This window comes from Podarcis bocagei, assembly GCF_964188305.1.
Source record: "Podarcis bocagei genome assembly, chromosome: 5".
Taxonomy (NCBI): domain Eukaryota; kingdom Metazoa; phylum Chordata; class Lepidosauria; order Squamata; family Lacertidae; genus Podarcis; species Podarcis bocagei.
In genome coordinates, this window is record NC_138129.1 from 21,392,092 (window position 1) to 21,410,561 (window position 18,470).

At 45.9% G+C, this 18,470-nt stretch overlaps 1 protein-coding gene across 1 annotated transcript in view; it reads left to right on the top strand.

Annotated features, from left to right (window-relative positions):
* KCNB1 (potassium voltage-gated channel subfamily B member 1) overlaps nt 1-18,470 on the top strand; it is a 198,902-nt gene that overhangs the window by 82,385 nt on the left and 98,047 nt on the right. The gene's annotated exons all lie outside the window — the stretch shown is intronic.

Consider the following 18,470-nt stretch of genomic DNA (forward strand, 5'->3'; position numbering starts at 1 on the left):
AGGAAGCCAGGGACAAGGTCAGCATGGTGTAAACACACTGGCAGGAACACCAGATAGGCCCTGCTGATGTGTTTGCACCATGCTGCCATTACCTTTCTCCTCTCACTCTACATCCCAGTAAGCAGCAGTGATGCAACTGACCAGAGGTCAGGTGCGTGGCAGCATCCTACCACATGGTGTGGTATTGAGACCTCCTTTGCTCTACCCTCTTGGTCCAAAGCTAAGGTATGGGGAAATGGTTTCAATTCAAAGAAGGGAAAGTAGTGGTTGAAGTAAAACAGATGAGTTACTGTTGAAAGTGAAAGGTTGCGTTATGATAGTCAGATAATGCCAAATAATTTTTTGTTGTACTAATAAAGTTTTTTATTGCTTTAAAAATGCTTGGTGTTTGTCACTATTTAGTTTGATGTTTCACACTGGCATATGCATGAACTGGATTCGGACTTGGCATTCCACTGGCCAACCCACATTTTTACGAGAATTTAACACAGGCAGAATTCCAGCATGTTACAACTAGTGATGGATCCAAATGTCATCCAAACACAGTTTGCAAGACACATCCAAATAGACTTGCAATACTTGCCTTCACATAAAGCAGGCATTATAACCCCAAATGTTCTTCTCTGGCTTGGATTTAAATCTGAGCCAGAGAGGAACTTAAGTCCTCCTTCCAACTCTGCCTTCTATCCATCCAGTCACCTCTTGTCTCCAAACCCTCTCCCACCCTTTACCTTTATTTGCTGCCCCAGATTTTCCTTACATCACTCTTTAATACATGGATCATTGCTTTGGCTACATACCATAATCAGTGGGTGGCAAATCACATCGATTTCCTAGCACCACTGAGCCATTTCCATGATGTGTTGGATGCTCACTGAGATTACACCCTGCTGCACAGGGACATAGAAAGCTGCCTGATACTGAGTCAGACCATTGGTCCATCTAGCTCAGTGCTATATACACTGACAGGTGGTAGTTGTCCAGAATTTCAGGCAAGATTCTCTCCCAGCCATCCCTGGAGATGATGGGGATTGAACCTGTGACTTTCTTCAGTTAAGTAGATGTTCTGCAACTGAGCTATAGCCCTCCACAAAATATTGTTTTCACCGGGTGTGATGGATCTGGAATAGAATGAGAATTGGGTACAAAGGAACTGAGCTTTATTTTGATTTTGCGTGTAATAGTGCAATTTCTTGCAGCCAGCTCTGAGCTTGGCTAGGTTGATGTTGCATGACCACCTCTCCGTGTGCTGAATCACAGCCATTGTGCACTGAAGCAACTTTATAGCGGCATCAGGACAGAGCTGATAAGAAAACATCACCCATGTTCAGATGCATGCTCAGAATGGGTGTGAATGCAGAAGCCCTTGTCCTCTTTTCTTGCTAGACAACATTCGGAAGCAAATCAGGCGGTGTTTGTTTCTTTTCTTGGTGTGAGAAACCAGAGCACTCTCTCTAGCTCCTAGGTTTTCATTCTCTGGTTTGAATACACATCAAACTACCAGTGAAGAAAGATCAACACATCCTCCCAGGTCTAATTAATAAGCATATGCAGATTGCAGTGACTCAGTTCAACCCACAGGAACTAAAATGTGTCCAGCTTCTCTTTTATGTTGCTTTGGTTTGATCCACCTCCACATTCCAAGAACATATTTCACACAAGCTATTTTCAGCATCACAAGGTAACAAGACAAATATCAGCCAACGGTTGCCATTTAAACAGACAGTTTTAAGATTTCTTGGATGTGTGGTGGGGGTAGGGGAAATCAGTCTCAGCATTAAACTTAAAATTTAATGTCCTTTAAATGACTTATCCTGGCTGAAGGAATCGTTTTGCCACTTTCTTAAAAAATAGCTTCTAACTAGGGCTGAACAAGAGACGCAGGTGGTGCTGTGATCTAAACCACTGAACCTAGGGCTTGCTGATTGGAAGGTTGGCGGTTCGAATCCCCACGACGGGGTGAGCTCCCGTTGCTCAGTCCTTGCTCCTGCCAACCTAGCAGTTCGAAAGCACGTCAAGTGCAAGTAGATAAATAGGTACCACTGCAGCAGGAAGGTAAACGGTGTTTACGTGCGCTGCTCTGGTTTTGCCAGAAGCGGCTTAGTCATGCTGGCCACATGACCCAGAAAAACTGTGTGCGGACAAACGTCGGCTCCCTTGGCCAGTAAAGCGAGATGAGCGCCACAACCCAGAGTCCTTTACCTTTACCTTTTTAGGGCTGAACAAAGCCCTCAGTCACACATTCACCAGAATTTTCTTCTAAAGGGCAGGGGAAAATTCAGGGCTGTCCATGAGACAAGAGGAGGTGGCAAGGAATACTCAGGAATTTCAACTGGGAAGCTTATAGTACTTACGCAATGTAGTGCAAGGCGGTCTGAGAGTTGTTATTTTTTAAGCAAAATCAAGCCACCTAGCTGTGCTCTCACTGACAACATGGTTTTGCATGGTTTGTGCATGGTGTACAGGGCTGCTAATGCCCCTGACAAGGTGTCATGTGCTGATGCAGCCTCCGTACCCAATGCATTACAGTATACAATGGCAGCTCCCCTACAAGGGTGAATCATAGCACTGTGGAGGTGGGGCAGTTTTTATTGAGACAGCAGCATGGAGGGAAAGGACTGGCTCCCCACCCCCCGCCACACCTCATGTGCCATGGTCCTGATTTCTGCGCCCAGACACGGCTGCTCCTTTTGATTGTGAACTGCATTATACATTCCAGGAATCAACTCACTTGGCCTGCAAACATCATGACAGCAGCTTCCATGTGGTCCAGGAAACACCATAGTGTAGCATAGTCTGGATGTCCACACTTGGCTAACCTTGAACTCTAGGAAGCTACAATTTTGCACTTCCACTGTATGGTGAATGCAGACTTGTAAAACTTGACTTGGCTATCATTCAGTTGCCCATTTCTTCAACTTTCTCCTTCTCTCTCCTCAGTCCTACTCTCATTGCCCCCTCTACTCATTTCATACGTAGAGATCTGCATCACAAAATTCAGAGACGTATGAGTTTTGAAGGGGTGGAGTAAATCTTTGAATGATCACTCATTTTATCTTATTTTCAAATCCTGCATGTAGGGGGGAAAATGTGTTATGGAGTAGGTGAGCCTGAAGACTTTTATTTTTTCAGTGGTGTGGGTGGGAGGAAGGGAGAGAGGGGGAGTTTATTGCAACTTTATTCTGCTGATAGCATAAAGTGGCTCTACGATGTACCTAATTGCAAGCTAATTCTAATGTGTGAACATCTGCAGAGTGCTCGGAAGTGGTGCCTGCCACCTTTCCTGTGCATGCGATTGGGTTATGTCTGGAAATGGTCCACTTGGGGCTTAGGAAGCTTCCATAAAGCACTTAACACTGTCACTTGTCAGCACAGAAAGACACAAAGAGAGATAAGGTTGTGTTAGAGTGGAGAGACTGGGTTCAGATCCAAGGAAAAGTTTTTGGCTGCTAGTCAAGTCTCTTCTACTACTCTTTGAAGGATGATGATGATGATACTGTAATAATTGTAATATGCTGTGTATATCTAAAAGGGAAATGTTAACCATTTACCTACAGTATTTATTGGATCGTGTTGCAGCAGATCCATCATCACAGTAAGAAAATACAGAAACATTCCTAGAGCACTTTTCCCCCAGGACCTCTCCAGACATCCTTTTTGTGGTGCATTCATGACAATTTGTGTACAGCTATACCTCGGGTTGAATGCACTTCGGGTTGAGCGCGTTCGAGTTGTGCTCCGCGGCAACCCGGAAGTAACGGAAGTAACGGAGCACATTACTTCTGTGTTTCGCCGCTTGCGCAGAAAGGTGGTGAGTCAGCCACAGAGGATTGGCTCTTATGGTCACTCTGCAGAAATTGCAGGAAGAACACCAAAGAGGAGTTGTTCTGTATGCTCCATAGCTAAGCATTTAGGAATACTGAAAACATAAGGCGTTTCCATTACAAAAGAACAACTTGCAAGGTCTGTTCTGTCAAATGGAGCATCAAGGAAAACACAATGTAAGTAACTCCGAAAGAAGGTACTGGAGCACTCCAAATCATTTGCCCATTTACCTGAAAAGAAAATAGAATGTCTAGTTGGAAGGCAATGCATGGAGATCTGCACTGATTGTTGCAAAACACCCCTAATTATTATTGTTGTTGTATAAGGCAAAAGGTAAAGGTAAAGGACCCCTGGACGCTTAAGTTCAGTCAAAGGTGACTATGGGGTTGGGGTGCTCATCTCGCTTTCAGGCCGAGGGGGCCAGCGTTTGTCCACAGACAGCTTTCTGGGTCATGTGGCCAGCATGACTAAACCGCTTCTGGTGCAATGGAACACCGTGACAGAAACCAGAGCGCAAGGAAACACCGTTTACCTTCCCGCCACAGCGGTACCTATTTATTTACTTGCACTGGTGTGCTTTCAAACTGCTAGGTAGGCAGGAGGTGGGACAGAGAAACTGGAGCTCACCCCATTGTGTGGATCCGAACCACCAACCTTCTGATCAGCAAGCCCAAGAGGCTCAGTGGTTTAGACCACAGCGCCACCTGCATCCCTATAATTGTTGTATAGTTTATAAGATGATTGTGTACTCTTAAAAGGTTTCATAAACAAAGAAGTGTGTGTTGCTGCGACTGGTGACTTGCATGAGTCTGCACTTCGGAATTTGTCACTGTGCTATTGGGAGGTACTCCATGAATTAGCAGTCACCACTGAAAAAGAGCTCTTCTCATTGTACATGATGAGCTTGTTTCCGTAACTTATGAAGCTCAGAGCAAGGCCTTAATAGATCGAGTACGTGATGGAACATTTTAAGGGGGAAATGTACTTTATGCAGTATGCTGGACCCAGGCAGCAGAGGACTTGATGTGCCAAGGATTGAACCTGGGATCTTTAGCATGCAAAGCAGATTCTTTACCAGTAGGCGTTGCAGCTGTTACCCAAGCTTGGGACTCAGCACCATAAACTGACCCCAGAAACCTCTGAAGCTCCTGGTGTACTTCAGTTTATGTAAATGTACGTAAGAGTAGTCCTGGTCAATCAACCCAAAGGTCCATCTAGTCCAGGATTCTGCATTCCAATGGTAGGTCGGACACATGTCCCACTTTTTCAGAGGATTGCCCTCTTATTTGAAGGTGCTTTCTACTTGAAGGGCTGTCTGGTCAAAGTCTGGTTGTCAGATCATGAACCTTAAGAAGGGAGAGCAGGAGGTGCCTTGAAGTTGCCCATCAGCAGCTACCGCTGGGCAGTGGACCGAGCAGAAACAGAGGTCACCTGGTCACAGTCTTCCCCACTATGTGGAGATGTTTTGTGTTGCTGTTTAAATCATTATCCAAATATGCACATTGAAATGAGTATATGCAAATTTGTGTCCTCTTTTTCATGTTGCATTTGCTCTTTGGGGTGATGCCGGCCCAACGATGACCAGTTTCTGTGGGGCTTACAACAGGGCATGAGGACAACATCCCATCCCTGTTTGCCTATGTGTCCAGTCAAGTGTGGGAAATGTCAACACACTCCCTGCTTTAGCTTCACACTCGCACATGCATAAACAGCTATATTTACACTCGGTGGAACATCTTAGATCTGAGACTACCAAAAATCACTGGGAAGCAGAATCCAGCACATTGCTTGAAGTGTCTGTAGTATTATTAACCGTCCTTTTCAGCAGGTATGGGGGTGTTTTTTAAGACCAGTGACTCACCCCCTCCCCACTCACAATTTCTTTGTCATCCCAAATGATAGGTCCTACAAATGCCACTGCTAGCCTCCAAGCGCTAACATCTGCCGAGATGATGCTAGGCTTAACATTTCTAAATGCTCTGCCTGTGACACGTTTCCAGACAGCAGGTTAGGGACTTGTTAAAACTCAGGCAATGTTTGAGTTTTTCCCTTCTTTGCTAGGAAACCAGATGGTGCTAAATCCCTGTGGAGTACGTAGCATGATTTACTTCTCCTTCGATAACGTCTCTCTCTCTCTCTTTTTCTTTTTTCTTTTTCCCCTTTCGCTATTTGCATGGTGGGAGGGAGATGAAGCTGATATTATTTCTTTCCTCTTCCTAGTGAGGAAGGGGGTCGCATAAAACACAAATGTGGTAGGACCTCTGCCCTGAAAGTTTCTGGTTGTTGGTTTTTTAAAAAACAGCTTCTATGATAGAAGGTTGGGATGCGGTTGGCGCTGTGGGTTAAACCACAGAGCCAAGGACTTGCCGATCAGAAGGTCAGCTTTTCGAATCCCCACAACGGGGTGAGCTCCCATTGCTCAGTCCTCGCTCCCTCCAACCTAGCAGTTCAAAAGCATGTCAAAGTGCAAGTAGATAAATAGGTACCGCTCTGGCAGGAAGGTAAACGGTGTTTCCGTGCGCTGCTCTGGTTCGCCAGAAGTGGCTTAGTCATGTTGGCCACATGACCCGGAAGCTGTCTGCGGACAAACGCTGTCTGCCTCAGCCAGTAAAGTGAGATGAGCGCTGCAACCCCAGAGTCGGTCACAACTTTACCTAATGGTCAGGGGTCCTTTAGCTATGATAGAAGGTTATGCTTTTAAAGGTAAAGTCAGCAACCTGCAGCCTAAAGGATGCATGTGGCTCTTAACCTAACTTGATGTGGGTGGCAAGGAGAAGGGAAAATTGGTGGGAAAGAATGGAAGGGAGAGAGAGGAAGAAAGAGAAAAAGGAGGGAGAGATAGGTCTGGCTGATGTAGAGACAAGGGCTTCCACATCGCCTCTTCCTGCTCCCACCTCTCCTGCTCCAATGTCTCCCAGGATCAGGAGAGGGTTGAAGCAGGAGGGGCAGGAACAGGTTACATGCAGGTGGACGAGATGTGGGTGGCGTTGTGGTCTAAACCACTGAGCCTCTTGGGCTTGCTGATCGGAAGGTCAGCAGTTTGAATCCTCACGACAGGGTGAGCGCCCATTGCTCTATCCCAGCTCCTGCCAACCTAGCAGTTCAAAAGCATGCCAGTGCAAGTAGATAAATAGGTACCACTGCGGTGGGAAGGTAAACTGTGTTTCCGTGTGCTCTGGTTTCTGTCACGGTGTTCTGTTATAGCAGAAGCGGTTTAGTCGTACTGGCCACATGACCCGGAAGTCTGTGGACAAACACCGGCTCCCTCGGCCTGAAAGCGAGATGAGTGCTGCAACCTTTAACTGGGCTTAACTATCCAGGGTTCCTTTACCTTTTACCTTACATGCAGGTGGAGTCTCTCGCCTACTTGCACACAGCTTGGGTGGGGAAGATACATAAGTTTCGGGTAGGGCCACTCTGTTGTGGCAACTGCTTTATAAGGTGCACACCTAGGAGTAGCTGAGAGATGTAGGATTGGTGTGCATGACTTTTCCTAACTTGTAAGTGCACTTTTGACAAAGAGTTAATTCCTCACTCAGGACATTCCTTGCCTGACAGCACTGTGGCATCTGGTGCATTCTTGCGAGCAGAAATAACTTCCATTCTCATCTTACGTTAGTTGGGTTTGTGGGGGGTACTATCCTAGGGCTTCATTAGTTAGAGCAGGGTTTCTCAAACTTGGGTCCTCAGCTGTTGTTGGACTGCAACTCCCATCATCCCTTGCTATCAGGACCAGTGGTCAGGGATGATGGGAGTTGTAGTTCAACAGCAGCTGGAGACCCAGGTTAGAGACACACTGAGAGCATAATTGTCAACTTCCACAAGTGAACATGAGAGTAAAATTTGGTCTAGTATCAGTTATGGTTTATATTTCTTATGAATGCTTTAAAAAAAACCAACAACACCCCCTGTGGCATTATGGAGAGTAATAAATTCAATTGCTGGATTATTTACAGTGGTTTGACTACAAAACAGCTGCTAGAAAGAAATGCTTAGGCAACAGCTATAATATTCCACTGAAATGCTATTGGCAAATGACTAGTGGTGCAGAAAGATATGATATGATATGATGGGATGGAGAGGGGAAGGGAAGGGAGGGGAGGGGAGGGGGGAAAGAGACATTCATTTATTGGTTTAAGATTGGCAGCATTATTAACTTAGCTTTTCTGAATGTTTCCTTTCTCTTCCTGAAGTTTCTCAAAGGGAAAATGCCATTATTCCTTATGAGAAAGTCTTTGCTCTTTTAGTCTTTGCTCTTTTTTTCTTCAGAAAGAGATGCAGTTGTTTACTTGTATCTGTAATATATACAGTGCTTATCAATCTTCTAATGTTTGTTGCCTTCCAGAAAACCTGATATTTATATATTTTACAATGCTGTCATTCAATCTTGTAGCTAAAATTGAGGACCATATCTTAGCATCTACATTTAAAGGAGAACTTCGTGTATCTGAACCTGGTGGTGTTAGATCTTTATCAAAACTATCTTTGCTACAATCCATGAATTGGGCAATTTGTTGATTCTAATGGCTGCTGTTATAATTTGAAATAAGGGTTAGTCTTTGATTTTTCAGATACTATGTTTTTTTGGATTTTGGTCTGTGATGCTCCCTGCCCCCTCCCCATTACAATCCTCGCGACAGGGTGAGCGCCCATTGCTCTATCCCAGCTCCTGCCAACCTAGCAGTTCAAAAGCATGCCATTTTGCTAAGAGTTCAATATGTGATTAATATGTGTAGAAAATGTTCACAGGTGTGTGAATCAGAAAGTGGTATAATTTTGCGTTGTGTGTTGGAAGTAAACCAATCACTCTTCTTTTTTGCCTTGTGCTTGAAAAGCAAAATTTCGGGTGGTGAAACTTTGCACATCACAACATTCCAATACCAGCAGAGGCTGTTCCTGCTGAGTATAGTATCATAGACAAGAGCCCAGTTAGAAAGGAAAAATTCAGTGTTCATTCAAAGTAACATTGCTGCTACATTCTGGCCCGGATAAACCATTGTGGAAAAACTGGCTCAACAGGGAGCTGAAGTTAGGCATTCCTTGGGTCCTAAAACCAGAAAGGAGGCACCATTCTAACACCAGTGGGGAAATTCAGTTCAGTTCACATTTAAAGGCAAACCTATTTAATTCTCGTTTCCCAAAATAATTCACTAACCAAAATGCAGCTGCCTTTCAGAATTCGCACTGAATTTTTCAAGGCAGTTCTTCAGCCAAGTAACATGTACAAAAACTCACATATTTGGGGAAAGTGAGTATAGGAACTCATATGCATTAATGAAAATAATGTACAGAGATGCATTGTGTTAGGAGGCTGGAAAACCTGTGCATATATGTTAGGAGAAACTTGCATTAAAATGCCGGTGCATTTTCCCGATGGCTTAAAATAATAATAATCCCAAACTGATGTAGAAATGAAATGTAGAAATGAATGGAGGCAAATAATGTCTGGTGGGGGGAGCCCATCCTGCTTTGCCACCTGTGACAAAATGGGAATGCGCCACTTCCTGCTTCACCACACCTGCCCCAACACATCTGCTGCCTCCAAAACTCAGCAAGAAGTGGACATTCTAGCAGTGGCAGGTGTGGCACTGCCTCTTGTGCTTCCTCCACCTGAGGCAGCTGCTTTACTCCACCTCAAATGTGTGCCAGCTCTGTCCCGAGGGCACTGTAGGCTCCTTGCAGCCATCTAGGCGGGGTTAGATGTGGGCTGCTCCAAAGGATGGGGCTGATGAAGCCCACCAAACTTTCACCATCAGTATCTTCCATCCCTTCCCTCATGTTGAATGAAGTATCTTCCATCCCTTCCTTCATGTTGAATGATGCCCATAGCTTTGGGCAGGAAGCAGGAGATGGGGGAGAAAGTTGTGGGGAGCTTGTGGGACAGGGAGAGACAGCGTTCCTTCTTTCAGCCTTGGCAAAAGGACCATCCTGTCTGCCTCCCCTTTCATTATACTTCTAAGCAGAAAGCAGATTGCCAGCTCTAATTAATTCCACTATCGACATCCACACTAAATTACTTTGAAGAACTTATTGAATGGTGTTTCCAAGAATATGATCCGTATTGAAAGGATGATGGATCTACTGAACTCCAGAGATCCCGCTGGGAAGGGGAAGGGCCACTGGAATGTACTAGCTAAGACCCAGCCTCTCATTGATCTTCTTCCTTTAATGAACGTTCCTTGGAGCACAGTTCTGACACAAACAGCATTCCTTTGTTGAAACTGGAGTCACAGCTGGACAGCTCCATTTGTGGCAGTGAATGTGCCTCATAGGTTCACCTTCCAAACTCTGTGGGCTCCAAACTCGACGTGAAATGCATGGCGTTGCAGTTAGAGGTTCAGATTAAAACCGAGGAGACACAGATCCAAGCCCTCACTCAGCCATGAAGCTCATTGTGTCTTGTAGGGCCAGTTTCACTCTCAGCCTGACCTTCCTCAGAGGGTTGTTGTGAGAAGAAAAAGGGGGAGGAGACCACATACACTGTCTTGAACGCCTTGGAGGAAAGGTGGGCTAGAAATATAATTAATTAAACAAATGATCAATTAAATGTGAGTTTTCTGGCTGGGCACTGCTGCCAATGGAATGTCAAGTAAATGGCACTGGTCAAACCAGGCTTTTTCTTATGTTGTTCTGAGTGTATTTCTTTTTTTTCCCCTGCAGTGATACTTTTAATTTTATATTTATTTTATTTGATCTTTTCAAGCAGCCCTCCGCAGTCTTATTGGCATGGATGGAGATTAAAATCCTAACCTCCCCGCTGGCAGTTAGATAAGAGGTGCTGACATTCTAAAACAATAAAATCCTTTTCAGCTCTACAGCACTTCAAAAAGCCTTCTGTATATGATGGAAAAGCTTTGAAAGGACAGGGAGAGAGGGAGGGAGGGAGAGAGAGAGATTCAAATATGTGCTGAAACAGTTCAATGCGTGTGTGCTCCCCACCCGCCACATAAACCCTTCGTTTTTCACCCTCTGCAGTAGCACAAACTTTGCAACATTTTGAAGCCACCCTAATAAATGTGTATATTATTTCCGTGTATTTGGTGTGTGGACTCTATATTAACAGAGCTGGGTGAGTGAGGTGGTGATTGATATGTAACGTAATAAAGGAGTAAATTGCTGCTGGCAGCCATTGTTTCTAACCCGGCCTTTCCTAATGCCTTCCCATGGCCGAGTAAGCCAAAGGGAATTTAGGAAATCGTTTTGGCTCAGCTTCAGGGTCTGGGTTAGAAAATGACATCGCCCTGAGCAAGAATGGGAAGTGTGTCTCGTACAGGAGGGTAGTGAAATGGCTTAATTGAGTCACAAACGCCATCTGTGTCTTGATGTTCAAGTAACTGCTTTGACACTTCCCATATAAACAGGTAGCTGGAACTGAAACCTGAATGTGTCAGGGTCTGGACTAAGGAGGAATGGTGGAGGCCACCACCCCCTTCCCCTGAACCGTTCCGAGGGCAGAAGGACAGTATAGATTTAGAACAGTGGTTTACAGAGGGGCATAGTCCAGAGGGGGGAATCTTGGAAATACTGGGTGAGAAACAGCTAGAAGAAGAAGAAACACCAGGAGACAGTTGACATATTCAGTGTCCTTGGAAAGCATTCCTGACCCCCCTTCACCTATGACTAGACGGGCTTTGAGAGTGATGGAACAGAGAGCTCAGCAGCAACAAGCTCAGATTACCCAACGTAGGAGTGATGTACAGTGGCGTAGCGTGGGTTGTCAGCACCCGGGGCAAGGCAAGTAATTTGCGCCCCCAAACCCGTGGATTTGCGCCCCCTAACCCTAACCCCCAGGTGTTGTGCCCGGTGCGGCCGGCCCCCCCAGCAACCCCCATGCTACGCCACTGGAGATGTAGATTAATGGGGACCGAGGGGAGTGAACCTTTACTGGGAGCAATGCCATATTTTTTTAGGGAGATACGCATTCCTTTGTCTCTCACTGTGATTATTAAAGAAACTAACTGGTAAGATGCTCTTTCCTTTGATCTGCTTCTTTACTGCCACTTGGGGAGGGATGCTATTCCCAGACGTCTGACAGAATGTTGAGAATGAAGGCATTGTTCTCTGTTCGCTTAAAAAATATACAGTGGTACATCGGGTTACAGATGCTTCAGGTTACAGACGCTTCAGGTTACAGACGCTTTAGGTTACAAACTCCGCTAACCCAGTAATAGTACCTCAGGTTAAGAACTTTGCTTCAGGATGAGAACAGAAATCGTGCAGTGGCAGCACGGCAGCAGCGGGAGGCCCATTAGCTAAAGTGGTTCTTCAGGTTAAGAAAAGTTTCAAGTTAAGAACGGACCTCTGGAACGAATTAAGTTCTTAACCTGAGGTACCACTGTATATTAAAGAGCACACTGGAAATAGTAAATATTCTACATTAATAATCCTGCACCAAATGTCATTTGCAATGGGTGCCTCAAGTGATTAATAAGTTGAGCCATTGCAGAAGGTCCTCTGGCATCTCCAAGATGAACTGGGAATGACTTCTGATTGAAACCCTGAAGAGCTGCTGCTAGTCAGTGTATACAATACTGAGCTAGAATTATCTATTTGGATTGGGAATCAAGCAGCTTCCAGTGTTCATAGGTGCCTAATTCATTGGTTGTGCTCCCTAAATCCACCTCTGGTAACTGGCAAGTGCTGGATCTGTCTTGGCTTGCTTCAAGCCCATGTTAGCTGATTCATTTGAATTAACTGCACATTTTGGGCCTGTGGCTGCTTTCAGAGGTAATGTGTTCATACATCCTAGGGCATAGTCTTCTCTTTTCCAGAAGAGCAATTCTGATCCCTTCTTCTCCATTAGGGAGCCACACTATTTATTCTCTGTCCCTCTTTTGTCCTTTTAAAAAAATAATGGGGGTGGGGGTGGGGAAGCAGCTTCAGCCCTTTAATGGCAATTTATATGAGATGTGATGAAGCATTAAGTGCTAAAGTTAGAGCAAATTTGTAAGCGGGTTGTTCAATGGGGAAGGAAGCATGAATGATCATGCAAGAATCTGGGACAAAGGATCAGGGACATTAGATTCTGCTTGTTTGGCTTCAGCCAGCAGTAGGTGGTTTCACGGCAGCAGAGCAAGTAATTGGTTTCCCTGGCTGAACTCTCCATAATGTATAATGTGCATAATGTATGCATTGTGCATTTTTGTTAAGGAATGGAGTTTTCTTCCCATACAGAATTAAATCAGCAGTGACTTGGGGATCTGGCAGCAGGGATGGCAAAATTCTCACTACTTGTAGCCAAAAGGGGTACGTCGCATGGCTGTGAGGTTGCCAGATTTGGGCTGAGAGCCAATTCACACGAACAATTTGGCAAACTGAAAATCTGAGTCGTGTGTGTAATGTGGCAAAACTGTGTGCATCCTACCATTACCCAGCTCTTCCAACTGCAGACATAAAGTTGGTAATTTGAATGAATGAGATGACAGCATCCTAACCCATGTGGTTCCAAATTGCCTTTGCAAACCTTGCTACCAGCGAAATCACAAAGTTGGCCCAAGAAATGTACAGGGATGCTCAGAAGTGGGATATTTTCTCATAATTTGAGAAGCGTATAAATTGCAACTCTAATCGGTGTTGTGGGTTAAACCACAGAGCCTAGGACTTGCCGATCAGAAGGTCAGCAGTTCGAATCCCCACGACGGGGTGAGCTCCCATTGCTTGGTCCCTGCTCCTGCCAACCTAGCAGTTCAAAAGCACGTCAAAGTGCAAGTAGATTAATAGGTACCGCTCCGGCAGGAAGGTAAACGGCATTTCCGTGCGCTGCTCTGGTTCGCCAGAAGCGACTTAGTCATGCTGGCCACATGACCCGGAAGCTGTACGCCAGCTCCCTCGGCCAATAAAGCGAGATGAGCGCCGCAACCCCAGAGTCAGCCACGACTGGACCTAATGGTCAGGGGTCCCTTTACCTTTACTTAATCTTTATAAATTGCTGTGAGCATAGCAACCTCCTTCAGTACCCCCTCCAAAGAGGAAGCAGCTTACAAAAGGAATGCCTACTATACTAAAAGTCCCTGGATTCCCTTAATAAAAGCAGCTGGGTCTGGTAGCATATTCCAAACAATGCCCTGGAGCACTTTGTCAACCAGGTGTCATGCTGGCTGGAGCTGATGGGAGTTTTCGTCTTAAACAGCTGGAGGGCACCAGCTTGACAAACGTTGTCCTTGAGCAGCAGACTGCACATTATTCTTAAATCATAGCATGCAGCAATCTCTCCTCTTACAAATTACAGGCGTGCAGCATGGGGGATACCTACTGAGAACGCCGCACACAGGAGGGAGCTTATTTCTCCCCAGTGCGATCAGACCTTAAATATCCCACCCCCCTTGGACAGCTGGAACACTTGGGGGAGGAACCTCCTATTGGCACCAGTGGGAATACTCCAAGTAGCTGCAGTGGGAGGGAAAATTTTAGTTCCAGTAATTCTGGGGGGGGGGGGAGGTGAGATGAACTTATTCTCCCCTTATTATAGACTCTCCTTCCTTGGAGGTCTTTAAGCAGAGGTTGGATGGCCATCTGCCTTGGATGCTTTAGCTGAGATTCCTGCATTGCAGGGGGTTGGACTAGATGACCCTTGGCTCCCTCCCAACTCTATGATTCTATGATTTCCCTGTGTGCTATATTCCTAGTCAAGGTCATCCCCTCCCCAAAACACACCCACCCATGCCAGTAATGAATAAAATAAAAAGGGAGAGATAGCTACATGCTACATAGTAAGAGCTACACATAGTTTAGCCCTAATTCAGGTCATTGCATGGACAGGCGGAGTCCCCCAAACCCTGGGCGGCCCCCATGTGGAATAACGACTCGAGACAACGTGCTATGGGATTAAAAATTGGCCACAACTTTATTATGTTTCAGATGTGGGTAGACCTTGGCTCAGGCATTGGGCGTTTATCCCTCCCAGTCCCCTGCCGGGGATCTGGGGAACATTAGGGTTATCCAGAGTGTGGGGGGGATGGGCTGGCTCCGGAGAACATATGTTGAAGCAGAGAGAGCCCGCTCCCATTATGCCACCGTCGCAGGGGAGAGCAATGACAACCTCTAGGCGTATGGCCAAAGCCCCCCCCCCAAACAACCCCTTTAGTGGGAAACCCTGGTATCACCTCCACAAAGAGGAGGGGGCGTGGGTCACCGCTGCACGCCTTCACCCCCCATTCAGGGAAGATAGACTAAAGGATTCCGCCCAAGGCCTGATACCGCCAAAGTTGTGATGTTTTGCTACAGGAAAGGCAAACCTGCCATTGCAGGAGAATTCCTTTCCGGCCCTTCAACAGCGACCTTGACGTAGCAGCGCCCACATACCTGTGGAGAAAAGGTTAACCTGCAAAAGAAGTCTTAACTGAGGGTGGGTAGGGTGGGAGAAGCTCTGGAGCCAACTGATGATTCCCAGGTAAGATCCCCCTATTGTGTGGGCAGGGTGGTTCCTCCCCCTACCTGGCCTCATCACCTTGGCAATGCCTCCCCAGGTGGGATTGAGCTGAGGTAGGTGGAGACCTCCAGGTATCCCACCTGGGGATGGCGAAGCCAAGCCTGTGCTAACGGTGCCACATAGGGTCCAGGGGGCTGCACGCGACCACGCAAAGGGCACCCCCCATTTAATGTGGGGAGTGGTCGTTATAGGAAATTCAAATGGTGGCTCCCAACTTCTGGGTGGTGATTCAGCATGCTGCTCACTGTTGCCACCTGCCAGGACTGACCAAGGTAGCGGTGGGGGAACCAGGTCTGTTATGAACAAATGCAAACAAACCATAATCCCAGGTGGGGGAAATTAAATTGTACCCTAGCCAAAGCTGTTGTGTGCAGGTTGGATGGAAGAAAGGAAAGCGACAGATAGCCTCTGTGTGGAAGCTACTCTTGCATTTAAAAAGCATCAGGACAAACAAGTGTGTATTGGCTTTAAATTCAAGGTTAACAAGGTTCTAGTCCTTAAAGACTTCTGTCTGCATGGAAGTCTAGAGAATCATTGTCAAGGTCCCCTGAAAAGCATGTGTACTGTAACCATAATTTGTGTTTTCCGTCGGGTTTTCAAGCGATCAATTATAAGGCACTCCTAAGGTTAATCTTGTATTGTCCTCTGGCCAGCAGCAATTACTGCTCTGTCCTCATGTTTTCCAGAAACAAAACAGTAACAGAAATGCTTGCTAGATTTGCAGTTGTGGGGTGGGGGGAGGTGAGCACACACACACACACACAGACACACACACACACTCACCCATTCTTTTCATCTCACCTTCAGGCCATTTTGCCTTATCTACACAAAGCATCCCGGTTGTTACAGCAACCATTTAAATATCTACAGTCCTCTCCCCCCCCCCTTTCTTTTCATACATACACACACAGATCCGACCCTTTATTTCTTCATTTAACTGTGGCATTGCAGGACCCAAAGCAGGACAATGCTATCATACCACAGCTCAATCAAAACCCAACATCCTCTGGGATGCACAAGTCTGGAATGGGTGTTTCTTGGGCTGCCCCAGCTGACCTGAGGCTGAGCCAGCCATAACTCATTCAATCTGGCAGAGTCAGGGCTTGGCCAGGAGATCTAAAACCAGTGGAATTTATGCCACTGTAAGTCCGGGGGCATGGTGTGGCGAGATGGGACAAGAAGAGGCTTATACCTCTTTCAAACCTCTTTCTGCTCAGTCATGTGAGCTCAAAACCCAGTGGAACTTACATGGGGGCGGGGGGCGGGGAAGGTGGTATAACTAGCCTTGCTCCGAAGCAGAGTTTGGAATAAGGATAACTTACACTGCCCTAAGGGATGCGGGTGGCACTGTGGGTTAAACCACAGAGTCTAGGACTTGCCGATCAGAAGGTCGGCAGTTCGAATCCACTCGACGGGGTGAGCTCCCATTGCTCGGTCCCTGCTCCTGCCAACCTAGCAGTTCGAAAGCACGTCAAAGTGCAAGTAGATAAATGGGTACCACTCTGGTGGGAAGGTAAACGGTATTTCCGTGCACTGCTCTGGTTCTCCAGGAGCAGCTTAGTCATGCTGGCCACATGACCCGGAAGCTGTACACTGGCTCCCTCAGCCAATAAAGAGAGATGAGTGCCACAACCCCAGAGTCGGCCACAACTGGACCTAATGGTCAGGGGTCCCTTTACCTTTACACTGCCTTAACTTAAGCAGATATAAGTTCCACCAGCTTTCTATATTTAGGATTGTTCTGTGGTTTTCATTCCTACAAAACATTTCATTTCATTGACTTATCACCTGAGGAAAATTGGTGGATGATTATTTCAAATAAATATGTGAAATTCACTACCCTGTCAGCTCCTGGCAATTGGCAGCTCTTTCCTCCCCCCAACATCACTCTTTTCCAGTTTTCCTTCCCATCTCAAACTTTTGTGTTTTGCCCACACCATTCCATCTTCCAACCTGACTTTCCCAGAGACCTTTTTTCATCAGTACCTCTATAATTATCCTGACCGTAGACCCCTGAGATGTGTCCCATCCCGCCCCGCCCCCCGAAACCACTTTATTCTTGTGATGGCAATTTATTTTACCTGTTTTTAGTTCTGAATTTTAAATTGTTCTAACCCAACCTGGGCAAAGGGCTGGTAATAGTAGTAGTAGCAGCAGTAGTAGTAGTAACAACAACAACAACAACAACAACAACAACAACAACAACAGATATATTTCTACAAAGCACTTTTCCCTGATATAATAAATTGCTGTGTGTTATCCTCACTAATATATTTATCTGCACACTTTAGTGTACACATTTCTGTGCACAACATCTAGCTGGAGAACAGCATTGCAAAATCTGGAGAAGTGAAAATTTTAAAGGCTGACTGGGTTTTCAGTTTGCATATTGCTTCAGAAAGAGTGAATTAGGTACACTTGCCTTTTACATGCAGACCAAATAAGAATTTCATTCCCAGCCCTAATACAGTGGTACCTTGGGTTACATACGCTTCAGGTTACATACGCTTCAGGTTACAGACTCTGCTAACCCAGAAATATTACCTCGAGTTAAGAACTTTGCTTCAGGATGAGAACAGAAATCGTGCTCCGGTGGCAAGGCAGCAGCAGGAGGCCCCATTAGCTAAAGTGGTGCTTCAGGTTAAGAACAGTTTGAGGTTAAGAACGGACCTCCGGAATGAATTGAGTACTTAACCTGAGGTACCACTGTACAAGCAACAAGTGTTCCAAGTAGTTACATGTGCCCATTGCTAAGTCGACCATCTTTTTTACTCTGCAACATGTATTCTTGTGTGTTGCTCTTTCGGCCATCCCTTTGCCTTCGTCCCTTGGCTCTAATGCCTCTTCGGGCCTCCTTTTGCCCTCACCTACCTACCCTGTTCCCGCCTTGGATTATCTCTCAGATTACAGACACTGGCTCTCACTTGGAACTCTGAGAACTGCTTAGCTGTTTGGTGCGTCATCTTAGGACTGTTTTGTTGGACTCACGTACGGCCTGCTCTAAAGTTGCTGACATATTTTTCCTGGCAATCCTTCCAGATCTTTAATACCTGCCTTTAATGACACATAGAATTTCAACCAGGGAAAACTTACTGCCCCTTTTTTGATGTCTCCCTTCTCTGCTGTCTGTTATTCCAGTCCTTACTGAACCAGTCCAATGCATGCATTGACGTAGGCAATTATTATTGCTACATGCTTGCAAAATTGAGCCTGAAAT